General features: G+C 40.2%; 1 pseudogene; it reads left to right on the forward strand.

Annotated features, from left to right (window-relative positions):
- Positions 1-1,287: 1,287 nt before the first annotated feature.
- Positions 1,288-11,251, forward strand: LOC132025984 (dnaJ homolog subfamily C member 2-like; annotated as a pseudogene).
- The last annotated feature ends 5,900 nt before the right edge of the window (positions 11,252-17,151 follow it).

The following is a 17,151-nucleotide window of genomic DNA, read 5'->3' on the forward strand; positions in this document are numbered from 1 at the left end:
CCTTTCTAAAAAGCTCAGATATTAAAGTCAGAATAAGGTGGGCATTGTGCAGTGGTTATTGTGTAGGGGAGCCAGAGCTGGGTGAGGAGGGCATTCACAGGGCAGGGCGCCCTAAAGCAATGTTGGAGCGCAAGCTAGGTGAAGTGAGCACCCATGTGTAGAGGGAAACCTAGCCAAGAGGTTTCAGAGCCTGAGCAGAATAAAGATGTTGTCTATAGAGGGAAAAGATGGCAGCAATAATGGGACATGGATTACAAAATGAGGGGGGGGGTAATAAAAAAGATAAGATAAAGACATCAAGAAAAATGGGAGTCAAGATTTTTATTATCTACTGGAAAGGGAGAATACTGGAATGGACACTGTGGTGTTAGGTTGGAATTTGTTGTATCTGTGTGAACTCATGATTTCAATAAATATAATAATTTAAATAATAAAGGAATAGATACAGATGTGTGCTATGTATGTATGAAGGCCTTGCAGTAGCATCCCTTCTCCACCACAGCAGCAATGAGCAAACTTTTCACCCAGGTTTCTAAATGTCATTTCCTACTAAAAAGTATCAGAACTTTCTAGAGATGACTGATTCCAGGCCTCAGTTAAAACTTTTGGGACACTTTATTGAGCCAGAGAGTAAATGTTCTAGGAATGAAGGAGTATGTCAAATGAATACAGGCACAGCAAAGAAAGCCATCATCAAAATGAAAAAGCATCCTATTGAATGGGAGAAAATATTTGCAAATTATATATCTGATAAGCAGCTAAGATCCAAAATATGTAAAGAATTCATGCAACTCAATGGCAAAAAAATCTGATTTTAAAATGTGCAGAAGATCTGAATATACATTTTTCCAAAGAAGACACAGATAGCCAATTTATAATGTACTTGTACCTGTTGCTCAATGTCACTCATCATCAGGGAAATGCAAATCAAAACCACAATGAGATATCACCTCATACCTGTCAGAATGGCTATTATGAAAAAGACAAGAAATAACAAATGTTGGTGAGAATATGGAGAATACGTAACTCTTATACAATGTTGGTGGGAATGTAAGTTGGTGCAGCCACTATGGAAAATAGTATGAATTTTCTGCAAAAAAATTAAAAATAGAGCTACCATATAATCCAGCAATTCCATTTCTGGGTATGTATCTGAAGAAAATGAAAACACTAACTTGTTTTCACCCCAAGTTCATGGCAACATTATTTACAATAATGAAGATATGGAAACAAGTGTCCATCTTTGGATGAATGGATAAAGAAAATACAATGTAGCCTGGTGCCCTTATGCTGCTCCTGCCTAGCTCTGCAGACAACCATAGCACCATTGTCACCCATGCTCTGACTGCTTCCGCATTCTGTCAAGCTGAACCTCTGGGAATGTGGTTTGAAGCTTTTGTTAAGAGTAGAAACAAAATGCTTCTGCCTCTTTTCAGGAACTGGAGGATAAAAAGAGTTATCGTTAGAATCAGAAGATGAAGGGTTGTAGTTAGAAGAGTTTCCCACATTGAAAACACTTGATTACAAAGAGCTGAAGATAAAGCAATGGTTTTAAAACAAACGGAAAGCAGCTGGTGAACCAATAAAGAGAGAGATAACACTATTTCACTTGCATAACTAAAGCTTATGAAATGCTATCTGATCCAGTGAAAAGATAAGCATTCCACAGTGTAGATCCTACTTTTGATAACTTGGTTCCTTCCTAAAGTAAAGCAAAGAACACTTTTCTTTGATGTATTTTCCCCAGTGTTTGAAAGGAATTCCAGATGGTCAAATAAAAAGAAAGAAGTCGCTAAACTTGGTGTTATGAATTCATCATTAGAAGGTATAGATCCATTTCATTCTTTCTGGTATAATTTTGATTCTTGGAGAGAATTTTCTTATTTAAATGAAGAAGAAAAATAAAAAATAATATGATGAGAGGAGAAGGATTGAACAGAGCAACAAGGGCACAAAGGGAAAAAAAGAAATAAACAGAATAAGAACATGAATTGATAATGCTGTGATCCAAGGATAAAAAAAAAAAAAAAAAAAAAAAGCTGAGGAAGAAGAAAAAGCCACAAAAGAAGCAGAAAAGAAAACCAAAGCCAAGCAAAATGGAAGGAGAGAAAAACTGAAGAAAAACAAGGACAAGCTGAACCAGAAGCTGTTTGATTAGCCAAGAGAAAGAAGAGGAGGAAGTCAGACAATAAGCATTTTTGGCTAAGCATTTTTGGCTAAGAAGGAAAAAGAAGATATCCAGGAAAAAAAAAAAAAAGCCCATTTAAAGGAAAGGCAAAACCTTCAAAACTTGTCTAAGACCCGGAATCACTTTCCTGACAATGAGGCAGAGCACGTTAAAATGATGGAAGAAGTGGATACAATTTGTGATTGTCTTCAACTAGCAAGCTTACAGTGTTTGAAACGCCATCTACTAGGGAAGTAGGAAAGGCTGCTCTGGAAAAAAGAAGAAATAAATGAACAAGTTAGAAAAGAGAAGAGGAGCCTGAAGGTCACATGCAACAGCATCTTAGAATGTAGACAAAGCAACTGGTGAAGTGGAAACAGCAGTACAAATCGGTCAGAATGATGAAGTTCTAGAACCTAGGTGAGGTTCGGTGGGCTGAGGTCCAGAGCTGATGACCAAGAAAGAATTCTTGAGACATCTTTGGTGCAAAATGGTGGTTTATTAAAGCACGGGGACAGGACCTGTGGGCAGTGTAAAGTTTTTCCGACGAAATAAACACAATATCAGGCAAAGTGGGTGTAAGGCAAGGTTTATTAAAGGTTCTCTCCGGTGAAGTTCCAGGGCCCAGGTGAAGGGGAGCTGAGAATGTTGCACCGGGAGGAGGTGGGAACCCTCGGGCGAGGTTCCGCAACTCTGGAAAGCAGAGTGGGGGAAGTCGCACTCAAGGCAGGGAGGAGGGGGCTTTTAAGGGGTCTTGGGGAAAGCTCAGGGGTCTTTTGGCAAGATTCCCTTATTCGGATCTCCTGCCCGCTCGTCGGGATCCCATTGGTCCACAGGAGCCCGGGGCGGAGGTCTCAGATTCCTGCTTGGGCCTTTGTTCTTCTGTCCGAGTTCAGGTCTTGTGGCAGGAACTTTGGCCATCTTTAGTAGCCCTTCCTGCCCGGGTTGTGAAGGATGGCAGGTTATATACCCTGTGGTTGGGGGAAGGTGAGGGAAAGGGAGATTTCAAAGGCATTTTCATATGCTAAAGAGGGCCTACAAGGTGCCAGGACACTGGAGGCCTTGCCCTTGTGGCTTGATCAATGTTGTCTTTAGGCCAGCCATTAACATTAAGATAGTTGGGAGACTTTTTGGTGGGATGTCAGAATCCTGCTATCAATCGTCTTTGTTAGTGAGATTTAGGACATTTGTAAACCAAGGGAGACTCCTGTCTTGCAGGATTGTGATCTCAGCAAGTTAACTATTTGTTTCTTTCAGTGGTCAGGGGTGACTGAGGAATGTCACACACATTTACCAAGAGGAGCAGGTGGAGAGGAGCTGCAAGGTGCCTGCTTTTGCTTTGTCTTCAGCCAGCCTCCTGCTCCCTCATCAAGAATAGTCTTCTATTGGTCTGCAATTACTAATTAACCTTTTTTGTGCTGGAACAAACTCAGCAAGGGAAGTTACGGCTACATCCTTCTAAGGATGAACATACATCCTTCTTCTAGAGTCAAGAGAACTGCCAAAGATGTTATTGATAAAGTAAAGAGTCTTCAAAAACTTGACCCTCATCAATAACATGATAAAAGAAAAAGGGGTTTGGGACGCCTGAGTGGCTCAGTTGGTTAAGCAGCTGCCTTTGGCTCAGGTCATGATCCCAGCGTCCTGGGATCGAGTCCCACATCAGGCTCTTTGCTCCGCAGGGAGCCTGCTTCTCCCTCTGACTCTGCCTTCCACTCTGTCTGCCTATGCTCGCTCTCGCTCACTCTCTCTCTGACAAATAAATAAATAAAATCTTTAAAAAAAAAAAAAAAAAGAAAAAGGGGTTTGATAAATTTAAAAAAAACAGAGAGTGGTGCCTCAAGCAGACAAAGCAACACCTTCAGAAACTACTGGAAGGTCCACACACAGATTTCACCCCTTGGATAACAGAAGAACAGACGCTTTGGGAACAAACTTTGAAAACATAGCCAGTAAATACACCTGAGAGATGGGAACACACAGCAGAAGCAGTGCCTGGTGGGCTAAAGAAGGACAGCTTGAAACTGATGAGGGAGCAGGAGGCTGGCTGAGGACAAAGCAAGAGCTGGCGCCTTGCACCCCCCCTTCCATCCGCTCCCCTCCATAGGTGTAGCATTCCTCAGGCACCCCTGACTGCCATAAAATGATAAGCAAGTTAACTTGCTGAGATCACAATCCTGCAAGACAGGAGTCTCCCTTGGTTTGCAAATGTCCTTGAGATTACAACAAAGAAGTTACCTTATCAATAGCCCAATTTCCAAAGACACAGAACTCAGTTCCTCAAGCCTAATGTCACCCTCCCCTCCATAAAAACCGAAGGAGGTGGAGGTAGAAGGAAGAGTAAATAAAGTTAAATTTCTTCTAAACCTAAATCTCATTAACAGGGATGCTTGATAGCAGGAATGTAACATTCCACCAGGAGACTCTCAATTGTCTTTACTTGATAGTAACTAAGCCTTCAATATTCTGATAGTATTCTTTGCCCCAATAGCCCTTCTGAATACCCCTTTGTCCTCACCTACCCAACTCCTGTGTATATAACCAACCACTCCTAACAACCCGGGGCAGCCGCATCTCTGCCTGCCCACGGGCCCTGTCCCCGTGCTCTAATAAATCACCTTTTGCACCAACGACGTCTTAAGAATTTTTTCTTTAGTCGTCGGCTCCGAACCTCCTCACCCCACCGAACCTGACTTAGGTTCTGGGACTTCATCAAAACGATGTAAGGAAACTTTTGAGATGCTAAAAGCAAAGAAGCTGCTGAAATGCACTGCTGAACACAAGTAGAGCCAAGAAATGGCTTGTGACAATTTTTGTTTTGTGTGCATTTTTATAGTAAAACTGAAAATACTGTACAAAAAAAAAAAAAGAAAGAAAGAAAGAAAAAGAAATAGTGCTATATATTTACAATGAACTATTATTCAGCCATACGAAAATGAAGTCTTGGGGCCTGGTGGCTCAGTTGGTTAAGACTCTTGGTTTCCAGTCAGGTTGATGAAGTCCCAGAACCTAAGTCAGGTTCGGTGGGGTGAGGTTCAGAGCTGACGACTAAAGAAAGAATTCTTAAGACATCTTTGGTGCAAAATGGTGGTTTATTAAAGCACGGGGACAGGACCCGTGGGCAGGAAGAGCTGCTGCCCCGGGTTGTGAGGAGTGGCTGGTTATATACACAGGAGTTGGGTAGGTGAGGACAAAGGGGTGTCCAGAAGGGCTATTGGGGCAAAGAATACTATCAGGATATTGAAGGCTTGGTTACTATCAAGTAAAGACAATTGAGAGTCTCCTGGTGGAATGTTACATTCCTGCTATCAAGCATCCTTGTTAATGAGATTTAGGTTTAGAAGAAATTTAACTTTATTTACTTTTCCTTCTACTTCCACCTCCTTCGGTTTTTTTATGGAGGGGAGGGTGACATTAGGCTTGAGGAACTGAGTTCTGTGTCTTTGGAAATTGGGCTATTGATAAGGTAACTTCTTTGTTGTAATCTCAAGGACATTTGCAAACCAAGGGAGACTCCTGTCTTGCAGGATTGTGATCTCAGCAAGTTAACTATTTATCATTTTATGGCAGTCAGGGGTGCCTGAGGAATGCTACACCTATGGAGGGGAGCGGATGAAGGCGGGGGGTGCAAGGCGCCAGCTCTTGCTTTGTCCTCAGCCAGCCTCCTGCTCCCTCATCAAGGTCATGGTCTCAGGTGGTGAGATGGAACCCTGCCTCAGACTCTGCGCTCGGCCTGGAGTCTGCTTAAGACTTTCTTTCCCTTTGCCCCTCCCCATCACTCTCTCTCTCTCTGTCTCTCTCACATAAGTAAATAAATCTTAAACAGAAAAGAATGCAGTCTTGCCATGTGGAACATGAATGGACTTTGAAGGCATTGTGCAAAGTGAAATAAGTCAGATAGAGAAATAGGATCTCACTTAGGATCTTATTTATATGTAGAATCTAAAAAACTCCAAAAAGAAATGAAAAACCAAGCTCACAGATACAGAGAAGAAATCAGTGGTTGTCAGAGGTGAGGGGTGGGGATAAGTGAAGTGGGTGACCGAGGTCAAGAGGTACAAAAGGTACCAACTTCCAGTTATCAAATAAATAAATCATGGGGATGTAGTGTACAACATGGCGAAACAAGTTAATAGCACTATATTTGAAAATTGTTAAGAGAGTAGATCTTAAAAGTTCTCATCACATACAATTTTTTGGGTAACACAAAATTTGGTAACACAAATTTGATATTCATATACATAATACATATCATGTATATGTTAATTAGACTTATGTATATGGATGGATGTTAATTAAACTTATGTATATGAATACGAATCATTATGTTGTATACCTGAAATTAACATATTGTTGCATGTTAATTATACCTCAATAAAAAAAATACTAAGTAATACAATAACAACAAAAGGACCTGAGTTAGCTTGAAGGAGATCCCACTGATCAATTTGAGCCTCAAAGAGATATAATCTATTATCTTACAGATGGTAACCCACTGAATATAATAGGAAGTTATGAGTCCATTTAATATAAATTAATAAATTTACATTGTTTTAATGTGCTTCTACATAAAATATTTATTAATTATAAAGGGAAGAGTAGGTTTGCAGTGGAGAAACTTGGCAGACACAACCTAAATTATATAGTTAAAGGTGACATTCTCCATAAAGGAACAAATCAAAAGCTGCACCACCTAAGAATGCAATGAGAGGATGTCAGCATTGTTTCTGGAATATTTCTATGGAAGATGCCTAACCTGAATTTAATGAGGAGAAAATATCATCGGATGACTCTAAATTGAGAGGCCTGTCATTTTCAAATATGTCAAGGCCTTGAGTGTCAAGGTCAGAACTGTTCTATCCTAAAAGAGATTAGAAACAGGACCTGTCTTGATGCAATGTGTGATTGTGAACTGGATCTATGAACTACATTAATAGACAATAGGGGTCTGAGGATTAAATTGTAGTGCAGTATCAGTGTTAACTTTATGCTTGTGTTGGTTGTGTTGTGGACTGTAAGAGGATGCTCTTGTTTGTAGGAAAGATACACTAAAGCATTTAGAGGGTGATGGCGCATCAGGTTGGCAACGTATTCTCAAATGGTCCAGGAAGAAAAGGCCTTTGAATTCTACTTGCAACTTTTCTATAAGTTTGATATTGTTCCAAGACCAAAAAATTGATGATAAAAATAAAAAATTAAAAATAATTCTCAAAATCACTAACTATAATTCTGAAAATGAATAGAAAAGAACAAATCAGTTTTGGCCAACTAACGTGAAGACACTTTAAGAGCAGTTTACATAAAACATACCAGGCTGCACAAAATGCCACATAGCAAGGGGAGAAGCCTACATCCGTGTGAGTACTGAGTACTCAAACTTGACATCTGAAGTAGGCTAATGAGTGTAGAGGATATTTCTATATTATTAGAATAGAAAAAAGAATATATTTCTGTCTGTTAAGATAGAACATCACAAGTGTTTGGATTATAATTAGTTGATTGATTCATCCTGACTCTTTCGTTTGCTAGCTATAAGACCTTGACATGTCACTTAATCTCTCTCTGTGCCTCAATTTCCTCATAGATAAAATAAGGATAATTATAGGGCCTACTTCATAGGTGCCCAATGGGTGAACTTTATCTACTTTTTTAAAAATTTTATTTATTTATCAGAGAGAGAGAGAGAAAGCATGAGCAGGGGAGAGGCAGAGAGGGAGAGGGAGAAGCAGGCTCCCCACTGAGCAGGGAGCCCAACACAGGATTTGATCCCAGGACCCTGGGATCCTGACTTGAGCTGAACGCAGAAGCTCAACCAACTGAGCCACCCAGGTGTCCCACAATGGGTGAACTTTAAATGAGTTAGTGTACGTACAGTACTTAGATTATTGCCTGGCACAAAAAAAAGTGCTACCTGAAGGTATTAGCAGTCATTGTTATTAATTCATTCACCAACAGTACAATTTGCATTTTCCAGTGTTAATGATGGTAATGCCATGGTGCGTCTCCCTACTGGGTTTTGAGAGAAATTTTCCCTGCTATGGAATTTCCTGTACCAACCCCCCAACCTCCCACACCCCCACTCAGCTCGTGTCCCTCCAGACCCTCCTCAAAAGCAGAGTGTCAATACTCATCATGACCTGACCCCAGCTTTTCCTTCTGACCCTAGAACCACACTGGTCAAGCTGAGAGCACTTAGCCAGCATATCTAGAACATATCTTGTGTTTTCTGGCAAATGGTTCATTGTTTTCCTTCGTGCCACTCTGCCTTTAGGATGTTTGCCTCTTTACCTCTTTGTAGAATTAATCAAACTGTCTGGGACTATTGACCAAACCTACCTCCTCTGTGTCACACAGAGCTCCTCTGCTCACCTCAGTTCCATTTTGAAGTCAATGCATTTGAAACTGAAATACTGCTACATTTTTTATATTTTCCCTTTTCAATAACACTCAGGCCCCCAAAATTGATGTTTTTAAAAAATATTTTATTTATTTATTTGACAGAGAGAAATCACAAGCAGATGGAGAGGCAGGTAGAGAGAGAGAGGGAAGCAGGCTCCCTGCTGAGCAGAGAGCCCGATGCGGGACTCGATCCTAGGACCCTGAGATCATGACCTGAGCCAAAGGCAGTGGCTTAACCCACTGAGCCAGCTAGGCGCCCCCCAAAATTGATGATTATGAGATTATTGAACACTGACAGAGAAGGGCTTACATAATTTTTTTAGGATCATGTGCAACATTTTAAGCTTTAATTATTGTTATCAATAATAGTTAGACTTTTGTTCTTGTTTGCATCTGTTTACGGGACTCATTTAGGCAACTCTCTTATGGTCTGTGAGTCGTTTATTTATGCATTTTATTGCTGTGTCACCATGAAGAGCAGATGGCAATAAATATATCCTAACTTGATTTAAGGACTTGAATCTCCCTGGCATTTATGGATTGCCACTTTTAATGCTGCCATCCTCTTTAAAGTTGCTTGCTTGAGAGCATCTGAGACTAGATGGCAAAAACCTGCATGTCCTTTACCTCATCCAGTACATGTGCCTAAATGTGTCCACCAGTGAATAGATAAGGGTGAACATCATCTTGACAGAGAGTAATATCTCAGAAGGGAGAAGTCAGGGGAGAATATTTATAGGATTTAGGTAGGCTGGATAGTATTCAAGGTAGAGAACAAGTAGAAGTGGGCAGAAATGATGAAATCACAACTTTGGATTGGGGGGTCTAGGGAGACAAGTAAGCAGCTGATGTTGGAATTAACCTATTTTATTTGGTTCAAGGTCTTATTTTCCAAGGGCAAGGAGTTAGGTCTTTTTTTATTTTTTATTATTTTTCAGTATTGTCTAACACTGGAACAGGAAGGTACATCCAGTTCCAGGACTATTTAACACAGGCTTAGAAAATTTGTTACTTTTAGTTCTAGTGATCAAATTATGTCATCAGATTATCCTATAAAATAGAATACTGTATATAAATGAGACTTGCACTGAGTAAGTGCTCATTAAAATCTTAGTTTCTTTTCTTTCCTAGTGCAGCTGCTTCCAAACCTTTCCACTTCTCTTTATTTATGTGGAGAACTCCTCTTCATATTAACACCATCTAAATCCATGGTCTGCCATAGTACTAATACTCAAAAAAGCTTATTGAATGAGTAAATAAAAATCAAAAGATTAGACTTGGAAAATCAAAGTATTTGCAGAATTTTAATAATAGCTTAAACCCGGGGTGCCTGGGTGGCTCAGTGGGTTAAGCCACTGCCTTCAGCTTGGGTCATGATCTTGGGGTCCTGGGATTGAGTCCCGCATCGGGCTCTCTGCTCAGCGGGGAGCCTGCTTCCCTCTCTCTCTCTCTGCCTGCCTCTCCATCTACTTGTGATTTCTCTCTGTCAAATAAATAAATTAAATCTTTAAAAAAATAATAATAATAGCTTAAACCCATGAAATTGGATTTCTTCCAAGTATAATTAATTTATTTATTGTTGTACTGAATGGAAATTTCTCATTAACTCATTGAAGTTCTGGAAACTAGAAAACCTAAAGGAAAACACTAGATTTTTATTCCAAATATTTAAATTATTCAACTTTGTTGTCTTTCATGGGAAAACAAGTTATCCAAATTAGTTAAGAGTCGTTATATAAGGATCTTCTAAGGATACTGCTCCAACATCAGAATAAAGCGAGAGGTCTAAAGCTCAGGTTCCTTTTAACATTTTTTCCCCTTTGAACTTGTAGTCTTTGTTTTTGACCACCTTCATTAGAAAATGATTTTAGGTGCTTCTGAATTGCTTTGCATCTACTTTTACAGATAAAGTGCAATAAATCGTACAATTGTAAAGGTCTTACAACCCATACTGCTCTGTTTTCCCACAGCGTTGCCTGCTTTCTCTCTCTGTCTCCCTAACTGTCTCTCTTTGTCTCTCTCTCTCTCTCTCTCTGTCTCTCACACACACACACACACACACACACACACACAGATTCCAAACATCAGTAGTTCCTGGACCATTAGAGCCTCTCAGAACTTTTAATGGTACAGATACCAGAATCCCTCTCTCTCCTCATTCACTCTGAGGAGATTCGGACTCCGTCAAGTCTGAGCTGAGTAGGTAGGAATCTGCTCTTTTGCAAAGCACCTCAGGAGATTCTGGTGATCCGCCAGGTTTGGGAACCACCGTCTGAGGTATATGGCCATCAGGGCATTCCCAGCTCCTGGGGGTCGGGACAAGCCCTGCATCCTCCAGCAGCCGTTCACACACATAGGGTGCAAGGGCTTGTTTTCCTTTCCTGCCACCATTCTAGCTTTACTGGAGTCCCCCAGGTTGCATCTGGTTCCGGGCATGCTTCATTAGCTGCAAGGTTAATACAACTGTGACTTTTGTTTCGTTTTGTTTTGTTTTGCAAGGGCCACCAAAAGGGCAAGATGAACAGGAAAAGTAATTGATTACAGTAAAATTCTATTTTTTTTTTTTTTAAGCAACTGGAGTACCCTTTATTCTTCATGTGCTCTAGGTGTAAGGAGTTGATGTGTCAGCTGACAATTGTTCATGGAAACCTCACCAAGAAATGTCTGAGTTTCTATAGAATTTAAAGTCCAGACAGATCTGTTTGGATTTGGAGGCAGGTGCTAATTCGTAGGGCTATAGCAGGCTTCTCTCGCTCTTTCATGTGGTGTTGGACTAACAATAGCTACCGTTTATTGGCAGCTGCTATGTTCAGAGAACAAGTTCAGCACTTTTTCTACTTTGTTTCATTTAGTCCTAATAGCAACACCGAAACCTGTTTTCCTCATATTACAGAAGAAACTGAGGCTGGGTTAAAATTAAATGATTTACTTGGGGTTAGACACCAGGTACACAGAACAGCCATCCTGGAAACCCAGGTTTTTAGCTCCAAACCTGTACCCTGAAGGCCATTACAGAATAGTGATCACAACTGTGGGCTTTGAGCCTTCCTGCCTGGCCTCAATCCCCCACTGTGTAACCCTGAGCAATTTGTAGAGCCCCTTTATGCCTCAGGTTCCTCATCTGAAAATGGGGTTCTTAACCCAGTTAATAGATGGGCAAAAGATCTGAACAGATGGCAAATGAGCATATAAAAAAATGTTCAACATTGTATTTTGTCATTAGGAAATTGCAAATGAAAATAACAATGACATACCACCACACACTGACTGAAATAGCTAAAATCCAGGGGCGCCTGGGTGACTCAGTGGGTTAGGCCTCTTCCTTCAGCATAGGTCATGATCTCAGGGTCCTGGGATCCAGTGCCACATCGGTCTCTCTGCTCAGTGGGGAGCCTACTTCCCCCTCTCTCTCTGCCTGCCTCTCTGCCTACTTGTGATCTCTGTCTGTCAAATAAATAAATAAATAAAATCTTTAAAAAAAAAAAAAAGAAAGAAAGAAAAACAAAGAACTAAAATCCAGAACACTGACAACCCCAAATACTGGAGAGGATGTGGAGCAACAGGAACTCTCATTTATTACTCGTGGAAATGCAAAATGGTATAGCCACTTTGGAAGATAATTTGGTGGTTTGTTTATTTGTTTTAAAGATTTTTATTCATTTATTTGTCAGAGAGAGAGAGAGAGTGAGTGAGCACAAGCAGGGCAGTGGCAGGCAGAGGGAGAAGCAGGCTCCCTGAGAAGCAAGAAGCCCAATGCGGGCTCAATCCCAGGAAGCCCAGTTCATGACCTGAGCTGAAGGCAGCCGCTTAACCAACTGGGCCACCTCGGTGTCCCCAGTTTGGTGGTTTTTATAAAGTTATACATTCTTACAATACAATCTAGCAATGATACTCTTCAACATTTACTCGAACAAGTTGAAAACATGTCCGCGCAAAATCTTGCACATTTACAACAGCTTTATTCTTCATTGCCAAAACTTGGATGCAACCAAGATGCTCAACTGGTAAATGGGTGAACAGGCACATCATTACGATGGAAGATTATTCAGCAATATGAAGAAATGAGCTATCAAGCCACACGAGATGTGGAAGAACCTAACTGCATACTGCTGGTGAAAGAAGCCATTATGAAAAGCCTGCACATTATATGATTGCAACCATAGCATATCCTGGAAAAGGCAAACTATGAAGAAAGTAAAAAAAAGCAGTAATTGCCAAGGTTCAGGGATAGAAGGGAGGGATCACTAGGTGGAACACAGGGGAATTTTAGGGCAATAAAATGATTCTGTATGATATTGTAATGGTGGATATACATCATTACACATTTATTAAAACCCACTGACCTGTACAACACAAAAGTCAACTTTAACGTAAACTGTGGACTTTAATTAATAATAATGCATCAATATAGGCTCATCACTTGTAAAAAATAAAAAAAATAGTACTACGTTAATGCAAGATGTAGATAATAGGGAAAACCATGTGCGTGGTGGGGTGGAGAGAAGAGGGAAAATAGGGTATATGGGAACTCCCTAAACTTCCCACATAATTTTTCTGTGAGCCTTGAGTTGCTCTAAAAATTTAATTAATTATTAATTAATTATTAATTAAATTATTATTAATTAAAGAAGAATGTCCCCCAAATTACAGATATTTAAGTAAAACCCTTAAAAATTCCTGGCACTGAATAAATATTATTATCATTGTTGTTGTTTTTATTTTTTTTTAAAGATTTTATTTATTTATTTGAGAGAGAGACAGTGAGAGAGAGCATGAGCGAGGAGAAGGTCAGAGAGAGAAGCAGACTCCCCATGGAGCTGGGAGCCCGATGTGGGACTCGATCCCAGGACTCCGGGATCATGACCTGAGCCGAAGGCAGTCGTCCAACCAACTGAGTCACCCAGGCGTCCCTGTTGTTTTTATTTTTATTACTAATCTGTATCACTTCCTTGGAGGTGATCCAGACATTTGTCTGAAAGCAGCCTGAAGGTTTTTTTTGTTTTGTTTTGTTTTGTTTTGTTTTTTAGCAGCCTGAAGTTTTGGTGGGAAATTTAGTGTGACCTTGGGCAGGTAACATAAACTCTCTGTACCTCCATTTCCTTCTCTATAAGGTGGGGATGAGAATTGTACATACTTCTTGGGTTGCTGTGAAAAATCAGTGGGTCAAGGCATATAAATTTTCTGAACAGTGCCAGGCATGTAAGTGGACCCTAAAGATAGCTACTTTTACTGTGTTTCTATATGACCTCCTAACCCTCCATAGTCCATGGAACTTGGCTCAAACCCATCACTTAATTTTTGTTTTCTTGGCTTGCCCCCATTTCAGCACAAGAACTTAATATTTGGCCTCAGTACAGGATGCGGCACATCGAGATGCTCAACATCTGCTGAACAAACTGGCAGAGCTGCAGACCTGAAACCTGGACACCTCACCTGCAAGGAGACCTCCAGCGTTCTAAGTTGTGAGAGCGTTCCACGTTCTATAGGTCTTACATGCAGTCCGGATTTGGAGGAGTACATTTGCTTTCCTGGGGGACTCCCTCCTTTACTATCTAATGTGTCTTGGGCTCTTCTTGGATTATTCTAACGTTTGGGCACTAGTTCTACAATATCTACCTCCCACCCCCTCTTCGGGTTTACAACTCTGACGGACGATATTGTAATTTATTTCAGCTGTTTGATATCCCAGTGATAGTAGGTTCTTAGTCCTATGGTTGACTTTGAATTCGGGAGGTAGAGTTTCTGGTCTATCAAACTTCATCAAGTTTATATCTAACCTTCACAGTCTGATATGAATTCTAGATTTCAAATAACCTTTAATCTCTTAGGGGGAAGAATTACAAGTATTCCACCAAAGTTAGTTTCTTTGTCTAGAATGGTATACATATATATGTGTGTGTTTATGTGCACAGGCGCATGTGTGTGTATATGTATGAAAGATATGTATTATTTTATGATCCTTATCAATTCTACAGATATTTAATTAAAATATATAGACACTGAATGTTCTCAAAACAGATTCACTTTTTTATGAGTGCTTAAAAGATTGACGTGTTTAGGTCTAACTCTTCTGAGGAAAGAATGAATGAAGACAGTTCAACAGCAAAAGAATCTATTGCCTTGCATTTTTAGATGTGATAATTATAATACCAATGCATAAAAATTAGAATCAAGTTATTTCAAACTAAAAAAAAAAATCTGGGGAAAATGTACATACAAAATATGACATCTTTACTGATTATTCTAATAATAGGCTGAAAACACATATTTACCTTTTACAAATAAACTAAATAATAGTAATTCACTGGTTCTGACTTAAGCTCCTTGGAGTTCTTAAATATGAATCTTAATCTTCCAAGCTGGGGTGAATCAGTTCAAGCACATACTGAACACCATTTTCTCCTCTTAGCAGGAAAGGTCTGTTCACTTTGAGATTCAGCAAACATGAAACTTAAACTTCCTAATTACCTGCAGGAAATTAACTTGTGTATAAAATTAGAGTTGTGAGTTAGGTACTAAAGGTATTTTAAATGGGGCATCTGGGTGGCTTAGTGGATTAAAGCCTCTGCCTTCGGCTCAGGTCATAATCTCAGTGTCCTGGGATTGAGCCCCGCATCAGACTCTCCGCTCTGCGGGGAGCCTGCTTCCCTCTCTCACTGCCTGCTTCTCTGCCTACTTGTGATCTCTGCCAAATAAATAAATAAAATCTTTAAAAAAAAAAAAAGTATTGCTAGTAAGAAAGGTTAAGAAATGTTATACTGATATTTTCTCACTGTCAGGTGATTTTCTTGTTCCAATATGATTTTTCCCATGAAGGAAACACACACCAACTTAATAACATATAGAAATTTATATCTTTAGATTTAACGGCTTTCAGTGTTACTCAAATGTTGTCTGCTAACCCACAGTATAGTTATCGCCTGGCATCAGGTTGGAAATGAAGATTCTCAGGTATTATCCAAAACTCTTGAATCACAATCTGCATTTTGACAAGATTTACCTGCTCAGTAAATTTTGAGAAGCATTGGGTCACCTGGGTGGCTCAGTTGTTAAGCATCTGTCTTCAGCTCAGGTCATGATCCCAGAGTCCTGGGATTAAGCCCTGCATAGGGCTTCCTGCTCAGCGGGAAGCCTGCTTTTCCCTCTACCACTCTCCCTGCTTGTATTCCCTCTCTTGCTATCTCTCTCTGTCAAATAAATAAAATCTTAAAAACAATTTTGTTTTTCTTTTTGAGAAGCACTGACAGACTGAGTATCAGCTTGAAGTTAGACAAGTCTGGCTCTAGAACAGCACTATCCAATAGAACTTTCTGTGAGGATGGAAATGTTCCATATCTGTGCTGCTCAAAACATTAGCTGTTAACCACATGGGGCTACTGAGTGCATGAAAAGTGGCTAGTGCCTGAAGAAGGTCCCCTTGAGTATTCAGCAAAGTATGAGATTAGCACATGTGTATGAGGAAATTATTCACATTGGGAAAGAAGCATCCAAGAAGATTAAAGAGAATAATGCTTACCACCAGGAGAGCCAGGAATAGTTCTTGTTCCTATAAATCCAGTGTTCTATACAGTGAAGCAAATGTTAAGTGCTTAGCTAGTATTATGGTTGGTGTTGGTGTTGAATCCTTATACTCTTAAGAAAGTTACTATTATTAACTTTCATTTATAGATGAAAACAGGAACAGAGAGGTTCGGGAACTTGCCCAAGATCACACAGCCAATAAGGAGTACAACTGAATCTCTAATTTGTTCTATTTGACTTCAAAACTCGTATTTTCAACCATAATGCTGACCCATCTCCAGTAGATTTTTTTTTCTCCTCTGCCCTCCAGTACTGAGCTTGCTCCAAAACTGGATTTCAGCAGAACTTGATTCCTCAAAAGGATTTGTGGTTGAGAAGATAGATTGTCCTTCCATAAACCATTTTTGGAAAATGTCAGTGCTCCCTAGGAAGCGACTCACATATCATTTCCCATTTTCCCCTGCACCGATGCTAGCATGATTTCTTAAATGCTGGTAATATGTGGGAAGGTAATTGGAGCCTTGCCCTCTCTGCTAGGAACTAAAAGTATAAGACAATGAACTGGTGGTCTGAGCCACTGTCTGGCCTTCCTTCCATTACTTTGTTAATCATGGCACTGCTCTCTGCCCTGGGTTTAATTAGTTTATTTATTTTTTTAAAAGATTTTATTTATTTGACAGAGAGAAATCACAAGTAGGCAGAGAGGCAGGCAGAGAGAGAGAGATAGAGAGGAGGAAGCAGGCTCCCCATGGAGCAGAGAGCCCGGCGCGGGGCTCAATCCCAGGAACCTGGGATCATGACCTGAGCCGAAGGCAGAGGCTTTAACCCATTGAGCCACCCAGGTGCCCCTAATGAGTTTATTTTCAATGTCCCCATATAAAATCATTCTTCCCATTCACAAACTGAAATGCTCCATGATCTGCTCCTCTTCTTTGCTTTCCTGCCCCGCCTGAGCACTTGATTGCCTTTTCTCCTGTCATCCTCTAAGGTCTCGGCATAGCTCTCTTGCCATGCCAGTCACCTCAGGGGTTCTGTATCTTCTCCAAGACCAAGTAGAAAGTCTT

This window comes from Mustela nigripes, chromosome 10 (genome assembly GCF_022355385.1).
Source record: "Mustela nigripes isolate SB6536 chromosome 10, MUSNIG.SB6536, whole genome shotgun sequence".
Taxonomy (NCBI): domain Eukaryota; kingdom Metazoa; phylum Chordata; class Mammalia; order Carnivora; family Mustelidae; genus Mustela; species Mustela nigripes.